The 15,853-nt window shown below is 31.8% G+C and overlaps 1 protein-coding gene across 1 annotated transcript in view; it reads right to left on the bottom strand.

The window, feature by feature from the left end:
- LOC117204151 overlaps positions 1–8,775 on the bottom strand; it is a 36,532-nt gene extending 27,757 nt beyond the window's left edge. The window contains exon 1 of the mRNA XM_033441296.1: positions 8,419–8,775. The gene's annotated coding sequence lies outside the window, so the exon portion shown is untranslated. The remainder of the gene's footprint in view (positions 1–8,418) is intronic.
- Between the last annotated feature and the right edge of the window lie 7,078 nt (positions 8,776–15,853).

Raw genomic sequence — 15,853 nt, forward strand, 5'->3', positions numbered from 1 at the left:
CATCCGCTGATCGGTTCCCCAATAATTTCAATCAATATTTCTTCTGCGAGTATCGTTGTGCCATCTATTTTCGCACATCCTGTATAATATGCGTCCAGTAACTTTAATATCATATAACCAACTTGCTGGTATGCCAACTCATCGCTACACACGTGCGGTTTCAAAGTCCTTTCCTTCTGCCGAAAGATACGGAGGGGCATGAATTAATCATTCGGACACAATTGCTAATTTTAATGTGATTTCGATCGTATGGGTCGAAACGAACATCGTATCGACTTCTATGCCATAGAGCATATCTCGATATTATGTCAATAATTATGGAGATACATTCAGGACTAGACTTTACGTGACCGGACAAATTTTTATAAATAAATTTAAACAACTGCACTCCCTATAATACAGGATTTAAAAATGCATCTCTTGTACTTTGTAACACTTCTCGGATTTGTATTTCTAATAATAGTTACCAAGTAAATCAAGTACCTATAATTTGGTATAGAAACTATCTCTAATTATATACCCGCCATTGTAACTGTTTTCATATCTTAGTAAAATATATGAGTATAACCTATTTTCACTCGTACTAACTTTAACTTTAGAATTGAAAGTTACTTTTATTGCGACTAAATAATGTTCAATTTCTTATTAAAACTTTCCCTATTTATGTATGTTACATATGATCACCACTGTAATTATTTTTATGTATACCGTAGAAAAATTTATATTTTTACGCGAATTTTTTACTCTTTTTATATTCATTATAGGAAAGCGCACAAACTACATTAAGAAAGAAGAGAATTTCATGTACTTACAACCTATTTACTATCGATAACTAAACTTGCGATCTAATATATAGTAAAACACGACGCATGTATTCCGTTAAATAATAATTCGTAAATAGTCCAAGAAATGAACCATCTTCCATTTGTTTTATCGACGTTTATTTAATCGTAATTACGTTACTTAATCACAGTTTCAACCAACAATTACTGCATCAGTCAGAATGACTAACTTGTCAATCAACTATAATAATTTCGATGAATGTACGCTTGAAAACAAAGATTGCCAAAAACCATAAATGAAACTTACAAAAACACGTCACTCATCGACTAAAAAAGAACCTGTCGATGCCTTTCTGAAAAGAATCAAACCTAACCTCAAAGGCCTGGTTGCACAATGCGTGCTTCTCGTGCGCATTGGATCCGATTTTCGGATCCATTCGATATCGAATATCAACGTCTCGGTAATTATGGTACGATCGACGAGGATTCTACGTGAAAAGATAAATCGAAAACATAGAATAGAATAAAATTCTTCCATATATACCTCGCTAATAATTTATTCAGTATATATAAATTTAACTAATTATCGCTGGGCGCGGTTCTGCGTGCGAAAATAAATAAAAAACTATAGAATAAAATTTGTTCGTTCAAGACCTCGTTGTCAAGAATATGATATTTGAACGTGTTGAGTTAAGAATTGGCTTGATACATGCGTACTTGATTCAAATTTCATTTTCTCGGAAGCGTCTATGAGCAAATTTTTGATCTCCAACACATCTTCAACTTATTTTCGTACGTAGTATATTCTTATCGACTATTCGCTTCTGTCCAATCCGGAATTGGCCAAGTTCAAGTATACGACACGAGTTTTCATACTCGGTTCTCTCGAAAACGAAACGTCACATTTTCTTCTATATTTCCAAATTGTTTTTTCATGTAGAATCGCCCACTTACCGATTGTACCGCGATTGCTGGGATACCCTATACATTATTGCGTTCGAAATTTCGAAGTGAATCACACTAAAAGCAAACTATCGAAGAATTAACGATGTATCTCGAAAACGCGATAGTTTACTATCTAGTGAAGTTTATATGAGATAAGGAAAACAAATAAAAACGGAATTTACAAAGGATGTGAGTATTTTGCTACGAAATCATTTACCTGAATTTATCGTGCAATAAGTTATCTAAAAGTGGCGAATTATATATATATATATATATATATAAATTTATGAATTTTATTCTAAGTAGAGAAAAAGGTTAAACGGTACAACTCTTTGTAGGGACTTTTCCCTGAGGGAAGCGATACGTAAATGTGGAACGAAAAGCTATTGTTTGTCTAACTGTTTGTTTCTCGGAGAAATTAGAAAAAAAACGTATGAACGAAAAAAAGAGAAATTAAAAAATTCTTATTAATAAGCTTTTTATCGTCATCTCTTATCCCTTATTTCGCGTTTATTTATAAAGCCCGATATTAAAATTTAACATCTAAAACTACGAAACCGGACAAAATGACTGATATCAGATCTTTTTGCTCTTGCAATTACTAGAACAGGAATATCCTAGTTTTAAAAGTCACTTAAAGAATGAACATTTCGTACATTATGTAATATATAATATGTACAATATGTAAATGTATGCGTCTGTCAATCGATTACATACAAAATACTCCCATACATATTAATAATGGATACCAAAGTTATCATTCTTTGCAGGTAATGTTCTCGTATATTTGCATAAATTCCTGAATTATTATTATTAAACGATTACCGAAGGTCGTCTTATTTTTAAGTAATTATCTTTCCTAAATTTCCAATCAAAATGCTTTTAAGCTAAAAGGTCTTACACTAAAAGAAAAAAATTGAGAAATTAGATCGATTGATATTTGATAGCAAATACTAAGAGACCAGACATAATACAAACACGATACGGATTTTCCACGCAATAACAGGCTGATTGTCACAGGTTTAATCTCATTATGCCCGTCTGATATAAAAAATAAACTAAGTCGACACTTGTTTCTGCACATTTGACCAACAGCAGCCTACGTTAATTTCCATTATGTAATCAAACCCATAATGTGAAATATACGCAATACAAATTTATAATTTATTATTGTTGATTAATGGCGTGTCAAAATTTGCATTCGTCAAAATATACACGCAAATATTTCTATCTGAAAAATTCTTCCAGTTTCGTACATCGTCGACTTTTGATAACTTCCGATATCGCTGACATATTTTCAACGAATCCCTCGATTTGTACATACTTTTATCTGTGCCAGCCTGTGGAAATTCTCACTTCCAGTCCACCAATGTTATATACACTTCCACTTATAGATATTAGGTCATTTATGGCTTATGAGAAATCAGTACAGACAAGTATACTTAAGGTTTATAACTTTTTATTTCACGTATATGTACAATACAGCATAACTAGGGGACGTCTTTTTCAGAAAGATTATTCAGGAAGATGAATGTGTTTTGTGCTTTTTCCAACAATACGTCTACGATAGCTTTCTGTTTATGCGCTTCTGTAATTTATGCGCTTCGAGGTGCAATAATTATAAATTTTTGTAATTCTTAATATTGAAAATTTAATAACAAGTTCAGGTCCAATTTCAGATGAATAAGGTTGAACGGTAGATACGGACGTCAATTATGTTACTCTTTAAAAAAATGGCATAAAACTTTTTTATGACGTCAGTAGGATGAAATACGAGAACGATTCCAAGCATTGAATGTCAAAGTGTCACCTTTTTCATTTTTCTGCGATTTCTGCGATATTTTAAGGAACAGCTGAACACATACAAGCGTGTCTCAATTAGTTCTAATTAAAGCAATTTGTAAGTTCTTTTTCGATGAACGTTTCTTAAGAATTCTATTTTTGAAAGTAAAATAAACGTAACGATATTTGAGAACCAAAAATGGACAAGAATATCTGTTATTAAGAAAAATATAAACATTAATTTTTTTCGTTAATTTCGTTCGTGCTTTTACGGGTAAAAAATTAATTTTGCCAAAAGTCTCTAATATTTTATGTATATATAATAATAACATGTAATGGTATTTATAAATAAAAAAATTGTTTCATTTTATTATTACGTTTTATTCTATTGCTACATTTTTCCTGTATCCTGTTGATATGCAAATCAGCTTATTCAGTGCTTTCAGAATAACATTTATAATTATTATTTACCTTATTTCTATTAATAAAACAAATATACGTTATAATAATAATCTTTTACTATTTTTAACTGACTTACAATTAAGTTTAAATTAAAAATTAATTTCTCATGCAGATAAAATCGATTTTCCTTGTCCTTAATTATTTTTCCTATTATTACTAAGTTTATCATACTTAATATTCATATTTACATATATGGAATTTAAAAATACTACCTCAATGTTCGTATACCTAACACCTAATTTTCGTCACCTAATTCGTTGTCGCAATACTTAATTTAAGAATTGTAAAACTGAACCACTCGAAATACCTCATTTATCGCTTAAACCCTGAAATATTCCGCTTGAGATATTCACGTAATTATTAAAACAATGTCACAACAGTTGGGAACGTTGAACTGTGGCCAACGATACACGCAAATCAATTCATCGTCAGCCACCCATATAATATCATGGTTTACGTTGCACATTTAACTCGTTACTTCGCTAATTTATTCGAATAATAAATTATTCGTTATTTCCAAATAATTTCGTTCGTCTGTAACCTTCGTTGAAAAATTATTCGGCTTAGAATTAAATCGAAGTTGCGTTTCAATGATTTATTTAAAAGTGTTCGAAAATTCCTGCTGAGAAATGTTTCTGGAATAATTTGTAAAAAATTATTTGGAAATTTGTATTCGAATAACATCCAACTCTGCAATAAACGTTTCATATATCATATACATGCAACAGACTTCACTTCCGCCCCATTCGATTCAAATGCAAGCTTACGATTTAACGAGGAAACCGTGATATTTTCAAAACAAATATTTCTACATAAGTTTATTCTTTTAATGCGCGAAAAGCAAGCGGAATATCAACTTTTAACCAATCTGTTTAAATATATACGTAACAAACACTGGTCACGATCTTCGGTCACGAGGAAGTGAATCAGTGAATTTTATTCGTTTCTCGGTATGCTCAACGGATTCACGAGTTCAACTACGATAATTGTTTTTTCCACTTCGAAAGCACGTGGTTCGTACGAAGAAAGGAAAATAACAGACTTACGACTGTAACGCTAGAAGATCAGCAGAAGGTTCTCGGTTGGCTAGAAAGGCTTCGACTGAAATCGGTTAATGCAGAAACAATTTGAAATCTTATACGATTTGAAGAACGTCAACAGTCTACGAAGCCTCTATTAGCGAAAAACTCGATTAGACATAACCTCCGCAACTTGAAGTTTTCAGCTCTTTGCTTGAGATTCGACTTATCGAGGTTCGATTGTAAAAAGCAAATAATGGCACTTGTTCTACCATTCGAACAAGAAAATTTTCATGACAGGAGGATAATACGCGCAAGCTCTAATGGTAAAGCAGGCATCGAGGTTGGTTAAGGAATCAGGATATTTATAAACATAACCTCAAAAGCTAAAAATGAAAGCATTGAAAATGACGTTACCCAAATGTTGAAGCAACATTATCGTAAAATTTAACTGTTATTAAAGAATTCCGTATTCGCTAATAACTCAAAGTTAGAAAATGTGGGTGTTTGATAAACAGCCAATAATGTACTTTAAGATATCCTAATGTATCAAATTTATTATGAAATTCTAATAAATAACGTTATTGATTAATATCATTATTTTTAATTTGTTATATAAAGAATGAAAAATAATAATGATAATGAATCAAAGAGGGAAGATTAGTCGAAAACAACTCGTGAAATTACAGAAATTACCGATTATTGAATCGTTCGACGTACGTTTACATTGCTAGTATATCGTTATTTATTACGTTCGAATTTATTATTGCAATTTTCTGTATCCTCAAACGGGATCAATCCAGAAACTAGAAAGAAAGTTAATAGAACTGAAATGGTGACTTAATTGTTCATATTTTGAATTTTGACAAACAATTGAAATTAAAAACCAAAAATTCGATTCTTTGTAAGTACATTTTATGTAATGTAAAATTTCGAACTTATGAATAATATATAATCTCGTTGCTTAGCTGGAACGGATCAAATTTCTTCAAGCAGTTCAAACAATTGATTCGACGAATCACGCAACGCCCACTTAAATTTCGACTAGATATATTCGCCCATCTCGTTCTTTGAAGTACCACATGGAAAATTTTTAAAAAGCGAAGAAGCCCTCTATGGATACTTCAAACATCTGATGTCACTATCATGATACGTACTACATCGTTAAAGATTTACAGTTAATCCTTCCTTTATTATTATTATTTCTAAAACACGGAACTATATTTGTAGCAAAACTTTATTAAATTAAATACTTTGTAAAGTTCCATTTAAGTTAGAATGTCAACGATAAGTGAAATATATTCTAATAATCTCAGTTAGCAAAAATATACATGTAATCTCAAATTTTTTGGTGCTACATAACGTATAAGAACCATTAAGAAGAACCAAAGGTCATCAATATGCTTGAATATGAATTACGCAATCCAGCAAAAATTTATACTTTCTAAACGTGTACTGTATGTAGTTAGCGATATATACTACCGTCCATAAGTTGTTACACATATAGTTAGATAGGTTTCTAGTAAAATGGCGAAAAATTCTCATATATAATTTAATTTTAATTTATAATTTAATATAAATGATCAGAAATAGAAAAAAATGTGATCGTCATTAGAAATAACAAAACAATATTGTATAACTTGAGAAATCTTTTTATAAAAATGCATGAAAAAAAATATCATGTAATGAGTAAAAAATTGTTTAAAAGAAATATCGTTAATATCGACAAATATAAAAGAAAGTAAAGCAAAAGTAAAAAAAATTCTATGAAATAATCGAATATTTTCGCAATCGAATGACATAACAGACAAGATATAATGTTTCGGTCTATCTTATATAATAATTAAAAATACAATATTATAAAACTACTATAAAAATTACATACGATAAAAAAATTTATATATACACATGTATGCAAATAAAAAATCTTTTCTATACAAATAATTAATATTAAATTTAAAAATAAATATAAACATTTCCAAAAACTTATTTTCCGCCTACATTAATTCGATTGATTGAAACTAAGATTTTCGGTTTGGTCGACTTTTTTGTTCGAGTCCGATGACTTATGGCTGGCAATGTAGGGGCATAACAGGATGCTCGTGCTTCTCCGATGAGCACGAAAACGTTTACCGTACACGCTGCGACAAACCTCTATTATGCACGCGTGGCAATAGAATGAAAGTCATTGTTCGCAAGGAAAGACGTCAACGACAGGAATACAAATTACATATTTTCACCGATAACAAAATATTAAATCGGAAGCTTACTTAATGTTGATGGAAAACTACCAAATCACTAATTCATAGAATAAAATGCATTCTTAAGCTATGTTTCATTAAATGCACCTTCTATAACGCATGTTTCATTCAATTAAATATATTTCCTAATTTTAACAATTTCTATAGTTTTCACAGAATTACACATAGCTAATACTAAGTAATTAATTCGGTTAAAAATATTTCCTAATTTGCACTAAGTGTAGCTTCTATACTATGTAATGCAAAATTACATATAGTTAATGCTCAGTGAGCGATTCGATTAAATACATTTTCTAATTTCACCTAGAATTATTTACTTTAATGCTTATATAACTATAAAAAGGCAACTTATTGATATAGTTACGCTACGTATGTATATTTTCGTGTTAAATTGAAATACAGAAATGCAATACAAGAAGAAAAACACGATGGAATCATGTTATGAATTTTATAAAAAAAATCACAAAGCGTATATATTATCATTTCTTCCGTTATATGATCTGAGACTAAAGATATTCATTCCAGTATACTAAAGAACCATCTTTGTCAATCTTCATGTATCATATACACAAGGTGATCCAACGATCGTGGTTCAATAGGTAGACAAACATTCTACGTAAAAAAACAGATCGAAGATATAAAATAAAATTTGTTCATACGATGTTTAGTTTTGAAGAAAAATTTGTAAAGTACAATTTGAACTTGGCTAATTGGCTTGAACTGGACAAAGGTAAATAATCAATAGGACGTTGTTCTACAAACTATGTGTGAAAGTAGTTTCCGAGGAAACGAAATTTGAAAATTGATCAAGTACGCGTGTATCAAGCGAATTCTTAATCAAACTTTCAAATCCTATTTTCTTGTGAATGGTGTATTAAACCTTAAACGGGAAAATTTGATTCCACACTTTTTATCTATTCTCGCATATAGTATAACTTCCTGCTGGTTGTTTATTTCAATCCAGTCAGTAATTAGCCAAATTGTACACTAAACGAATTTTAAAATTCGATTTTACTAAAAATAGAGTTTGGTATGAAATATTTTATTCTACATATATTTTCGATTTATTTTTTCACGTTGAACCACCCCTTTGTGAATTGTATGACGATTTCTGGGACACCTTATACAATTGAGAAGTCTAACTGAAAAGTAAAAGTAGACACTTACCAAACAAAATTTCTTCGGAAGTAGAAAAGATCAATCCATTTGGACGAAGCAGGTTTCGGTCGACATGCAGCTTGCGGATTGCTTCACGAGGATTCGTTTGGAAAACTGTCAAACAATTCCGCCAAGCACAAACTTTGGAAACCTGACGCACCACTTCACATATTTTCGTGTGAAATGTATCGAGTCATGTATTTGAGGTTATGTTTTGAAAATTTTTGAAAAAAATTTCGCGTGTTAACCCGCCTAAAGCTGCCTATATACAGTAGATATAAACTGCAGCGTGAAGAACATCGTCACGGAACGAGCGTTGCTTCTCTGCTGGACGAACTGAAGCGAATTGCGAAAGATTCACGAAGTCAGTCGTGCTTACCTCGTCCCAGCCGAACTCTCCCGAACCCCGAACCACCGAGCCGCTGTGATTGGCCCATTTTCTCCCTAGTTCACTGGACGAAATCCTGTCTCCCTGTCCCCTCCCTTTCTTATAGGAACTCAAAGGTAACAAGCACGAGTGACTTGTAGTCAGTGATGGGATTGATACGATGCATATCGACGATACTCGAACAATTCACGAAAATATTAGAACATTTACCACAAAAGACTGTTATACGTATATTGTGTTTGTTATATAAAACATTTTGAAATTTTATTATCAATGAGATGAGAATCGGCTATCTTCGTTATATAGGTTAAATTTGAAATCAATCTAAAAATGCATACAGAGTATAAAAATTATGGGATATTCATCGCAAACGTATATTTAGTGAAAAATCAGTATACAGTATGAAGAACTATCTCAAACACATCATTTTCAAAAATGGTTCCGTCGAATGTTGAAGTTTATACATTATTAATATAATAGATAATCGAAATATCTTAAATACTTTTGCGATCTCTGTGAAATATGTATTTGTATACTCGCGCTAAATACATATCGTGTAGCTTCTATATGCTCTTTCAAATTAATTTCAAATTCGATCGATATAATTAGGATAGTCTGATAGTTGAATCTCATTTTTTTACTTATTTTGTCACATAGAATCATCCTCTTACCATTCGTGCTATGATTACTAGAACATCCTGTAGATTGATTTCTACTTTGCGGGTATAATATTAGTATTAATATTTTCATGCAGTATCAATTTTTATATTAAATATTGAAAAGGTATCGACTATTCTTGATACCTACGATCTTACGACGTAGAATCAAAATTCGTAAATTGATATCGATGCGGTATCATTCCCAACGCTAACGAAGCACGAATGACTTGTATCTTGAACAATTTCTAGTTAATGTCTTTCAGGGAATCCCCGTGCGATTTTATCTTGCTTTTTTTTTAAGCTAGTCAGTGTGTATAAATAGAAGGTGAAGTATAAATATTGATATACGGAAAGAATGCAAATCTATTAAGGGAATTATCTTATTAGAAAAATTGCTGTAATTCTATTAGTTTCATTCGATCAATCAATGTTCTTATCGTTCTTTTTTCTTTTTGTAAGCTTCGTTTATTGTTCAGGATGATTGTGACTGTTGACATGATCTTTATACCTACGAAATAGAAGAACGTTTGAAATTTTGTTTGGATATCGTTGAAGCGCAAAAGAGAATCGATTATTTTAATTATTACTTATTTTATTTTGTATTATCATCGACTTTAAATTATATACAGTACTCAGATTTAGAAAGCTAGAATCATTTAATCATAAAAAATAAAAGAATCATCCACTCTACTTGTTATATCCTTATACAGGGTGGTCGGTAACTAATGGTACAATTAGGTACAAAGTGATTCTATGAAAAAATAAGTAAAAAATGTGGAATAAAATTCTTTCATACGACGCTTCGTTTCTTAGACTATCGAGTTTGAAAATTGATCAGTATACGTAAACTTGGCTAAGTACAGACTAAATTTGGATGGAGGTTATTATATATGCAAAAATAAGTCAAAATTGTAAAATAAAATTTTTCTTGTTAATCCGTCATTTTCAAGAATCTAATGTTTGAACGTGTTAGTTAAGAACTGATCTGATAATACACATAAATTTTTAAACTTATTTTTCTCGAAAAAAAAGCATCTTAAGAAAAAATTGTATTCTAAACTTGATTTATTTTCGCACGTAGTTTATTTATCTCTACACGTAGCTTATCCTGTTGATTATTTACTCTTGTTCAGTCCGGAATTAGCCAAGTACACTTATCAAATTTTCAACCTCGACTTTCTCGGAAATGAAACGTACAAATTTTTTATTTCATTTTTCCGCCTTACTTTTACTCATAGAATCACTCTATACCCAATTGTGTCAACAGTTACAGGTCACCCTGTATATATACCTACTCTAAATATTTTCTAAACCTTCTATGAAAATAAATGAAATATAACATATAAGCTACTTTCACTTGACTGCATTTGGATTAAGAAATATCATAATTAGTTTATCATGGATAATACCAATTAGGAGAAATAGAATAACAATCGTCTCAGTTTATGATAAATAGTAAAATAACAACAAAGTATACATATTTTGCAAGTAAGTATTTACACATTTTTAAAAGTTGTTGATCAGTTAGAAGAAACTGGTGTAGGTTATGTAAATTAGAACCTCATTAAAATTTTGCTTGTTTTAGCAACATCACGCGGGTTAGTACTATGTGCATTGGCAATTAGTGCTAAAAACGTTCAATACGAAAACTGCAAACACAAAACGGTCATGATGTATATTTTTTTCAGTTGTTTAAATATAAAACAACAATTCCAGTTAGTGGTTTATTAAAGAATGAAAGTACATATTACATATATGAATATCGAAACGTAGTTCAAGTCTCAAAATAAAATAAATCATACTTGAACTTCTAATAGTCTAATAAAATGTGTTTTGTCACGTGCCACGTGACGAACAGAAAACGTGTTAAGATGAATGGTTTTATTTTAGGTGATAGACTGGCACGTGTATCGGTGAATCCTCTTATGATTATTACAATTTATATCAATTTCCTTCTCCACGTGGACTCCTTTTATTCGTGGTCTCCCACATAGAATTACACGTGTCAAGATGAACAAAGAAGCCTCATGTGGCGTCTAACGAACGTATAACACATATGTACATACGTATACGTACATACGTACACATATGTATATGTATAATATAATATAAAACGTACAAATTACGATGATCAAGGTAGCAAAAGTAAACACGATAATCAGCGATAGTTTCAAAATTAAAATTTTCAACAAATACATTATTATAAAAAGGACTTTTTTATTTTTTATCCAAATAGTACTAGGAATTCGAAAATCCAAAAATTCAATACACTCAAGTCGGATCATAGCAAATCAAGGAGTCTTTCTTTATTGGAGGAGAGGGGAGAGTGACAGAGACAAAGACAGAGAGAGGCAAAACGTACAAGAGTCAAGTATATATCAGTATATTTTCGAACCTTCTTTTACAAGATTTACAATTTGCTTGCAGTTTATATTTTAATATCTCTATCTGATATTGTAACCTAAATAATTAAATTCACATTAATTATAAGGATGACTCAGCCGAAATTACCATTAAAGTCTCCTCCTCTTTTTCTCTATTGGAGGATATGTGCCACCATTAAGTACGACTGTCGTATTACCTCGAGGAAGTAATCGAGGTAATTAATAACATATTTTATTCCAAGACGGATTTCTTCAGTCGCACAATTTTTCCTTTTCATCCTTTTTTCGGGCATGTATCTTGACTTTATACAAATGTTTTAAAGCTGCTACTCGATATTCTTCTCCTTTGGTGCATAACGTGCAGGATAAATTTCTGCGATCTCCAGAAGTTCTCCCAGCATTCGCTATAAATTTGGGATCGAAGCGTAATGATGTTAACGAATCCTTTGAAATGCCGTTCTTAAATTATACATTGAGATCTACCTCCATACTGTGCTCTCAGCAGATAAACGACGACTGCTTTTCCTTAATTCATTAAAAGTTGTTGCAGAATCGCAAAATATCATTTTAACTAAATCTTATTTTTCGATTGTATACAAGAATTCCCGTGACGTCACTTTTGCACGCATATCCGTATAAAATTCATCCATAGTTTCTACCTTGCGCAACATGTTACCGTTGGATGACTAATTATCTCCATCAATCTCAATAAACGTTGGCTCAGCGTTTATATTGACTCAACATGTCTTGAACATAAATTCTTACAAACGAATCTTATTCTTCCTACGTTGAACCCAAAGTTGAATTTTAACATCACCTGCCGTATTTAAAAATATACTGCTTTCGGGTTGTTTCCCTCGACAATTCCATCGAGTCAATTTTACCATGATGGCAAAAAATGAAGCTATAGGAATTCCGATAGACAATCGGCAAACTCGTCATTCCACTTTATGGAAGCGTTCTCCCTCTCTCATCTATTCTTTCGCCGACCGCTAATTCGACTATTTTATGAGTACGACTATCATCATTACTTGTAGTTGAATCATCGAAGTCTAACGTAATCGAAATTTAATCCAAATCTAATTCAAATACGAATGCAATGGAAATCTAACCCAAACTAAACTCGAACTCACTTATCTAGACATAGACTTATTTCTCTAAATGATATCGTACCTTTAACCGTTTTAACGCCAAGCAGCGCCCTCGCTGTTTGCGTACAGTGGTGAACTGCGTCGCGATGTTTGGTCACGATCGTCAATTCGAAGCGCTATCGCGCTGCATGGCACAATCCGGCACGGATAAACCCCTGGCACTAAAACGGTTAGGGTTGTGGGGTATGCGCTGAGCTGCTCGATTCAGTCCTTTTGCCAGAAGGTTCATCGTCTAATCTACTCCGTGGACAGATCCTTTCAGGGCATTGTTATCATCTTACGCTCGCCGTGGGGCATCATGACGTCTGTAACATTAGCGCCTCTTACAATTTGTCGGCCAAAAATTATACATTCGCGACGCTTAGAATTCGTCGTTAAACCAAAATTCGCGATTTTCGATAGTTCGATGAACCTTAAAAGCAATCGCTATGAATCTCGTTGCTGGCATAACACATAAATACAGTATATAAACTTATTACGGTTCATATAATTTAATCAGTGTTTGATGAATAAGGAAATTTGTATTTATTTGTAGAAGTCCATGTTCCCGAACCCAAGTAATTAAGCCACTTACTTTGAATTGGGTAAATTGGATAGATTTCATTTTAAAGATACCATAAGATGAAGATTCCTAAAATTAGAGAGAGAAAGGGAGGGGAATAAAAGCGAAGGGTATCTTTTACACATGCAAACGTTCCCTGCCACGTGTCGGTTTCTTCTACGTGTCGTTAAGATAAAAGAAATAGGGCATCGCAGGATAAGCAAGGAGTATGAGAAAGCGCAAAGGTTGAAGAACACCGTGCTAGTCGCGCTGCGACGAATCGTTCCATGATCGGTGACCGAACTGTAAACACGTGTAAGACGACGCTGATTCGAGATAACTGAAATCGCGTATAAGATACTTCTTCGTTCATTAGATACTTAACGTTCGTCTGCGTTAATGATTGTACAAAGAATGGACGAGTATCTTAGACGTTACAATCGTAAAACCGTTGAGGCCCGCCAACTTGTGACGCAGTAAAGAAGGGGGCCTAACTTAAGGCATCTTCGAGTGTTTTCGCGTTCTCTTCGTAAAAAGCACAGAGTGACGAAAGCCAGCCGACCGTCTCAGAGTTTCGAGCTACACGTTTTCTTACACACGCAAGCCAATATAAAACAGAGTACAAAATAAAATAAAACCGGAACAAAGAAAACGAAACAGAGCTGGTGTATTTATCGAAAGACTATTTTCTCGTGGATTTGAACAGGACTTTTCTTAAATCATTTTCTTATGGCGTCCAGATAGCAAAAAGGAACAAAGTAATAGAAAAGGATTAGCGGATATCAGTGATCTTAAAGAAAATAGAATACTATAGACATTAGTAAGACGTCAGGCGGATTATGTACGACACGTATACGTACTCCATGTGTATGTGTGTGTGTATGTATATATGCAATTTGACTCACGAATATTAGATTAGGATTCGATTAGTTTACGTTAATACAATTTTTGGCGAATGCATTCGTGTAATAGTATGACTCATGAGTGTGCTAACAACTTATTCGGATTATTCTTTCTCTTATTCGTATGTCATAACAGAGTGGTTAAAAGTAAATCCCTTCAAAACCGTGAAAGTGTAGGTTTTCGATAAGTAACGTGTACGATGAGATATTTTCGAGAGTCAACGAATGGCTATGTCTCTACCGCTCATATGTTTATGCTTTACCAACACACTTGGTAAGGATATACGATACACCACGTGGAATACAAAAGTATAAAATAATGGACAAGGGACGATGGAGTGTTACTTTTGTAAGAGGATCATTCCTTTCCGTGATTGCAAATGGATGGTATCGAATCGAACGGAGATCAGCTGAGCATATAGAAATAACAACAGTGAAACAAAGTTCAATCGTTTAATTGAGAAATTATTGTAAACTATTGTAAAACGTACAATATATTATAAACATAAAATAAAAAGGTAATTTGTATACGTTACTATGTAATGTTTATAGAAATGGAAACTATCTCAAGAGAATTTTTTTTTAATATTTGTAGAAATCACTACCCAAAAGAATTTGCAAATCATAATGAAAGAGGAAGTACAAACATTTAGAAAATTAAAATAAATCTTGTCAAATTAAACCTTTACCTTTTGAGAATATTCTATCATTATATTATACCCGTTTCCAAAAGAAAAAAAAACGGATAAAATTTCCTTATATATTGCCAATAAATGTTATGAACAAAAATAAAAAATAACAATTATTTTTCAAATTTTTACGAAAAATATCAGCAATAAAAAGTGAACCTTTTTTTAAATAAGAAATAGCGATTAGTAAAATCTAAAGATTTCATCCTTCTGAAAAATGAAATTAGTAAAAAATATAAATATCTTTATATATTCTAGTTACGAATAATCAAACAAAGAAAAACATTTTAAAAACATTGAGGTTGATTAATTCCCATAAATTAAAGAAACATACGATATATATTTAACTGAATAAAAAATTTTACATGTGGTTTAGTGTGTTATCACTATATTATAGTGATGTGAAAACGTACTGCAAATATACAATTTTAATTTTGAATAATTACAAATTTATCTCTCTTACGATGTATGGAATATTACAAAATATTTCTTATCGTTGTCATAAATGATAATCCATTTGGACCGATGAAGATTTGTAAAACAGAACTATCGCGCATAATTCATCTTGATGTTGAAATTCAAAACCTACGCTGCCCTTCAGTTATGTATTTAATTACTATTAAAATCCTCCAAATATTTACTATATCGACGATATCAATGTGATTTTATATACAATAAAGAATCGAATACGCACAAAATTTTAAAATATTTTCTATGGCTTTCTTAAGAT

Source organism: Bombus bifarius, unplaced genomic scaffold (genome assembly GCF_011952205.1).
Source record: "Bombus bifarius isolate JDL3187 unplaced genomic scaffold, Bbif_JDL3187 scf7180000007977, whole genome shotgun sequence".
Lineage (NCBI taxonomy): Eukaryota > Metazoa > Arthropoda > Insecta > Hymenoptera > Apidae > Bombus > Bombus bifarius.